At 43.7% G+C, this 6,725-nt stretch overlaps 1 long non-coding RNA gene across 1 annotated transcript; it reads left to right on the top strand.

The window, feature by feature from the left end:
* The first annotated feature begins 364 nt into the window (after positions 1-364).
* On the top strand, positions 365-6,126 carry LOC119317850. The gene is made up of 3 exons (XR_005153805.1): positions 365-520; positions 4,957-5,075; positions 5,751-6,126. It is a non-coding gene; the product is annotated as an uncharacterized LOC119317850 (long non-coding RNA).
* Positions 6,127-6,725: the final 599 nt, after the last annotated feature.

Below are 6,725 nucleotides of genomic sequence, written 5' to 3'. Positions count from 1 at the left end.
GACTACCAAAGAGTTTTGTGCAAAAACAAATACTACATGTATTATATAAGGTAATATAAAGAGTGACTAGGCCGTTGGCCCATGAGCCCAGACACACCCAGGCAGCCACGCTTGGTACCAGACATGAGCGACGCGGTGTCTGGTTAGGCGTGCGAGTAGCCAAAAAAAAGTAGCCGACCGCCTAAGCACGTCATTTCCCTTCCTCGATTCTAACCTTTTCCCCAACCTAGCGCTAGCTGAAGGCTCCGGCGGCGACCGGCCGGCCCTCTCCTGCCGCTCCCTCGGTCCCTCCCCTCCCCTCCCCTCCATCCGACCATCTCACTCCCCTGCCCTCGGCCTCCGGCGCCCAGCCCCCTCCTCCGCGGCTCCGCCAGGCGCCAGGCCACCAGTCCACCTCCGGCCTCCCGAGCGCGGCGGCAGCCGGCAGCGACCTCCAGGCTCCAGCCACCGTCCTCGGGCCTCCCTGGCGCGGCGGCAGCACCATCCAGCAGTCCGGCCTCCGTTCCTCAACAACCACAATGTACTGCATCCTATGTTTTTAAGGCGGTAAGGCGAGGCGAGGCGCTGGGGGGCGCCTCACTGCCTAAGCGCTGAGGCATAAGGCGAGGCGACGCCTTAGAGACTTGTAAGCAACAGAATTAAGTAGAATTTGGTAGGCATTAAGCAACTAGGCATACAGCCATACACACCTTGCAACTGATTGTTGTAGAGCCCCCATCCTCTTTGCACTTGCTTTTCTCCCCAACAGAATTCTGCATCAACATGAAGTCATGAACAAATATGTTAGAATAATGTATCACTTACCAGTGCACATTCCACAAAAAATAGAAATAAAAGTGAGGCAGCAAACAAAAGTGGAAAGAAAGATAGCAAGTATGAGTGCAACTGCAATCTGCAATGGTCCACATAAGACAAACAGAATAATACATAATTCCACATAAGGCAAACAGAATAATAGATAATTCCAGCATAGCAAAAGGGATAAAGGTGGCCAGCTCAGCTCTCTCATGTCTCTCCACTCTCAAAGTCTCAATCAAAAGTCATCATCATCAAACTCATTGGCATTGGTGTTGTCTTCACCATCTTGGTCAACATTAGTTGGCTCTTGATCGTCATTGCTCACATCATCATCCTCAACGTAGTCTGAATCCTCCCCCTCCGCATTGGGCATACTTGAGTGTTGCTCTTGCTCCAAGTCCTCCTCTACCTCATCTTCTTCAGGAATTATAGGTCGTGTTGTAGTAGGTCTCTTGCGCGCGTAGTGCAGACGGACATTTGTCTGGCCCCTACGAAGTGTAGTTGCTGTCCTATGCAGATTGCGGCCTCGAAGGTTTGAAGATGCACCAATAGCCACATCAACATCCTCCCATGTAATGTCTTGATTGTCTTCAGGACAACCTCGAGCACCTTGAGGTTGTGATAGTGATGGGTCCACCCACTCATTGCCCCAATCAAAATCCTCAATGACCAAAGCCTCAAAGCTATTCTCGCCCACCTTCTCACGCCTCTTTTGAAACCGTTGCATATTCTTCCGGTTGTATGAAACAAAGACAAGATCATTCAACCTTTTCCATTGTAATCTGTTCCTTTTCTTTGTATGGATCTACAAAGTAGAAACAACAAGTGAAATAAGTAAATAACTTGCTGAAATCATCATTGAACAAACACAAATACTGCTTTACTAGTTGACTTACAAATTCAAACGTGCTCCAATTCCTCTCACAACCAGATGATGAAGCACAAAGACTAACAATGCACTTTGCAAACCTTTGTAGGTCAATGGCCCGACCACCAAATGAACTCCACCAATCAACTAAAATGATAAAAACTGACACATATTAAGAGTTTGTACAGAAATTACATTGCTGGAACTGGAATTAACATGCTGAAATTAACATGATGCATTTAATATGACTTACGAGGGTTTCTTGTGCTCATGGTCTCGAGTGCCAATGGATTAGAAAAGCTTTCTCGCTGTTGCTCATAGAGCACAGATTGTTGATCAATCTTTTTTTGAACATTGGCATCCGGTACCATTTTTGCAAGCACATCATTAAAGCAGCTCCTAAGCTCCCCAACTAAGGCATCATAATTTCTGCTTACAATAGGAAAGAACTTTCCTGGGTTCAAAAATAGAGCAGCCCCATACAATGGATGATCCATTTGATTCTCCCAACGCTTATCAACAATGGCCAAGATCTTCTTGAGCAATGGTTGCTTGTTTTGTTGATGGAAACCTAGATTGATCCTCTCCTTTGCATAAATCATAAGTGCTTTAATCTCTGGCATGGCAGGCTTCTCATCACCATCTGCTACTCTAAGAACTCTAAGAAGTGGAGTTGAAGCTCTAAGGCAGTCCTCAATTGCGCTCCACCACTCCGTTGAAAGTATAATCTCTTGCACATTCAAGCCAACTTGTGTTTTTGCTAACTTGTTTCCAACCCATTCTTCAGATGTAAATAAACTCCTCAATGCAGCCTTGTTCTTGACCAAACTCCTAAGTGTGAGGATGGCTGTGGCAAAACGAGTGGCTGCTGGTCTCACAAGATCCCCACCCGTGGCCTTCCTCATTAGACTAAGAAGTCTTCCATGTCTATAGATGAAAGTTGTGACACGTCTAGCCCCTGCAATAGGCTTCTTAAATGCCTTCAACTTTCCTATATCTTCCAACATTAGGTCCAAGCAATGACATGCACACGGGCTCCAATATAGAGTAGGCATCCTCTCCATTAGAAGGTGGCCAGCTTTCTTGTAATTAGCACCATTATTGGTGATAACTTGTACCACATTCTCTTTTCCAACATCCAGAATTCTCTTCTCAAGCAAATCAGCTATCATATCACCATCATGACATACACTTGAGGCATCAACCGACTCCAAGAAGAAAGTGCCCTCTGGACTATTAACAAGGAAGTTAATCAAATGGCGTCCTCTTTTATCCGACCAGCCATCCGACATGAGTGTGCATCCATATTTTTTCGATGCTGCCTCATGTTTCCTCCTCAAAAGTCCTGTTTCCTTCACACAATCATTAAGCAATTTCTCTCTCAGCTCATGTGCACTAGGAGGCTTGTAACCTGACCCATATTGACAAGAGGCTTCAATTGCAACCTCAAACTGCCTACTACTTGCAGCGTTGAATGGAATGCCACACTCGTAAAAGAACAATGCCCACTGCATATTGACATACTGCCTCTCTTCTGGAGTCTTTGTACTGGACTCCATGGTGCTTTGAGAACACCCAGAGCGTCTTTCATCTACAAGATCCTCGGGTGTTCTTCGTAGCATGGCAACAATTGGCTTGGAACTATTGGTGGCAGACACAACAGAAACAGACTTCTTTTTACCTTGCATGTTGGTGATAAACGCTTTCTTATTCTGTTTGGCTGCTGTCCCTGAGCTTGGCCTTTTAAAGGCGATGTTTGCTCCAACTGAACTCACCTCCACAACCTCCTGAACATCATCTACATCTACTACTCCCTTGATCCTCCTATTTTGCTCCAAATATGTTCCCATTTCTCTCCTCAATTGTGTGGTGGCCTTAGGACAACCAATTGCATCTCCCCCGACGCCCACAAGATGCTCTTTATGCCTCTTGATCCCTCCAGAAGTTATCTTGCCACAAAGAGCGCACACAACAAGATCCCGATTTGGAGGCTCAGACCAATATCCATAGTTCCATCCCGGATCATTTGACCGTTGTGGCTTCCTTGTTGGATCTTTCATTGGATCGTAGGTGGGCTCACCCCCATCAGCTGCTGCATTTCCATCCATGGTGCTACACTTCTACTACCTGCGGCAAACAACCAAACACAAAGGAATATTAGCATAACTGATAAAAGGGCTGCCATGGCATATGAAAAGGCTGCTGTGGCAGCAACTAAACTACTCTACTCATGCAGATGTAGCAAACAGCGACAATCAACTAGCCATTAAACTAATCAGCATTCAACTAGTCATTAAACTAATCCATTGTTGAGCACAACACATCATGCATCAGTATTCAACTAGCCTTTATTCTAATCCACCCAACAGGCCAACAACATGCATTATTTTATTCAACCAAGGAGCATCCACTAAGGCACTAACCCCACTATCATTAAACTAATCACTAACATATGCCTGGCCACTAAGGCACTAACCACTATAAGAGACAAGTGAGCAACCACCAACCAGCTAGCACAAAACAGTCCAGCAAAGAAGAAAGAGAGCAGAGGAGGGTGTGGGAGAAGGGAGAGGGAGGTATACCTTACTGTTGCTCTTGCTTGTTGTTGCTGTACTGCAGAGGAGGAGCTGCTGGACAGGAGGATGAGGAGGAGCTGCTGGACAGGAGGAAGAGGAGGAGCTGCTGGAGAGGAGGAACCGTTGGAGAGGAGGGGGAGGAGCTGCTGGAGAGGAGGAGGAACCAGATCTGCTGGAGAGGAGCCACTGAAGAGAAGGAGGGGAGGAGTGTGTGGATTGGGGGCTGTTTCTCTCTCTCTCTCTTTCTCCCCTCTTACCTGTTGGCGCCAACATGATTCCAGTTTCCCGCCAAAACTCTGTTTCCCGCCTAAAACAGCTCCCCTGCCTGCCTGGCAAGCTAAGGCGTCCAAAATGGACTAAGGCAACGCCTCGGACGCCTAGGCAGACGCCTCGGACGCCTTATAGCTTAAGGCGGACGCCTTAGACACCCACCTAAGGCGAGGTGGACGCCTTGCCCTCGCAGGGCGCCCTGACGCCTAAGCGTCGCCTAGGCGACGCCTTAGGGACGCCTTGAAAACAGAGACTGCATCTATTCTTTCCCTCCGTTTCTATTTTCTAAACAAATCTGAAGATTATTTTGTGATTGGTTGTAAATTTATATTAAACTTGATTCATTTTCTGCGTATGATCATAAATGATTGCTTCTTACTAATTACTATGTGATTCATTTGCTGCTTACTATGGAAATTGAAATGTTTGTGTAATGTACATCAGACCCTGACGCCGGTTGGCCCCGGCACAACGCCGCTCCCTGCCAACACCCCTCTCCCTTAGCTGCTGACCTCGGCAACGGGCTCACCCACACGCCTCTGCTGCCAAAAGATTGCCCGCAGGTTGTTATTTTGTTTTTTTATATCTCTGCATCGTGTGAAACATAGCTTGAATTGAGATATACCACTTGTGTTTTCCCTTTCTATCTGTGATGCAGTGTATTATTGCAATTTGAATTTTTTTGTTAAAAATAGGTGAACCTTTTTGGTGGTTGAATGACAATTGTGTTAAAAATAGTGGTGCTGTTTGTTAGATGGCACTCATTTATGACATAATATTCTTAAGTCGATCTGGTTAGGGGAATTGCCAGCGAATGCCAGAAAAGAATATTCTGCAGTGTGATGCAAAATTTGAATTACCTAAGTTGTGTGTCATCTCTATTTTTCTTGATTTAGCAAAGCGAAACTAGTGGATATTACTTAGATTTTTAGTAACTAGTTACACCAGCTAGCCTTCTGCTGTTTGTCACTTGAATGCAGAAAAAAATCAAGCATTGGAGACATCCATTTTTTGTCATTGATGAAAACTTCTTTATGTACTTCACATAAATTCTTCTAGTAGAGACACATCTCAATTTATGTTTTGTAATGTAAGGTGAATGATGTCGGTAAATCATATTATACAATTTGAACCTAAGTATCGAATGCATAGTTTAAAATATTCATATAAACCTATGCTTAATGTAAAAGAGCATATGGAAAATTATAAACTGATCTATTTTGTTTTCATTACTACAGCTAGCAAAGGCTAATGGATCGAAGTTGGATGAGTAAACCAAGATCAACTACTGATTATAAAGAAGGTGTCGAGCTAATGGTTGGTTATCTGACATATTCGAACTGTCATACAAAGATTACAAGTTGGTCTTCTTTAAATGTGATTGGTATGATGTTCATCACAAAGCTGGTATTATAAGAGATGAGTTTGGATTCACTCATGTGAACTTCTCCCGAAAAATACATACAGGGGAGAAGTTAGAGGATGAACCTTTTGTATTTTCTTCCCAAGTGGACCAGGTCTACTATATCCAAAATCCGAGAAGTGAGAATTGGAATACCATGGTGAAATTCAAACCTCGTGATATTTTTGACATGGGTGGAGAACCATCTTCAGATGAAACAGAGATAGTCTTTGTGTTTTTAGCTTGTTATATGTAGCTAAGATATAGGTTGAGAAATTGTCATCCATGCTCCTAGGTAGAATTACTCCAACATAATTATTCTAACTGGGTGGATCTTCTTCGGAATGTATGTTACTCTGTGATGAACGAGCCTATGGTATTTTTAATGTGTATGTTCCCTTTTGTTATGAATGAGTTTATGGCTATCCGTTTAGTTATTTGAACAGTTTTTTTAACTTTCACTGACAGTACTACTGCTAAATTTTGGAACCTTCTGATGAAGTGTGCTTCAGGTTAATTTGTCCTGATTGGATGCTTCTTTGTGCTAGTTTATAGAAAATGAAAGTAGTCTAGTCAATATTTCAATAATATTTTCCAAGTGCATGACATCGACTTTGCATGATTGACATCCCAGTTAACCAGAAAAAGTTATAGTCAACAAAGATGGAGAAACTGGAAAATCATAAAAATCAAAGGCAGTAAAGGGATATTTGGTGAAATCAGTGAAGTGTTACAGTAACTAGTACATTTCTTTTGTTATTTTTAAAATCCTGGGAACGGCCACATATGGCCGTTGACTTTCATAAAAAGT

This window comes from Triticum dicoccoides, chromosome 6A, assembly GCF_002162155.2.
Source record: "Triticum dicoccoides isolate Atlit2015 ecotype Zavitan chromosome 6A, WEW_v2.0, whole genome shotgun sequence".
NCBI lineage: Eukaryota > Viridiplantae > Streptophyta > Magnoliopsida > Poales > Poaceae > Triticum > Triticum dicoccoides.
Note: the sequence above shows the minus strand (reverse complement) of the source record. Positions and strands in the feature narration are given on the sequence as shown.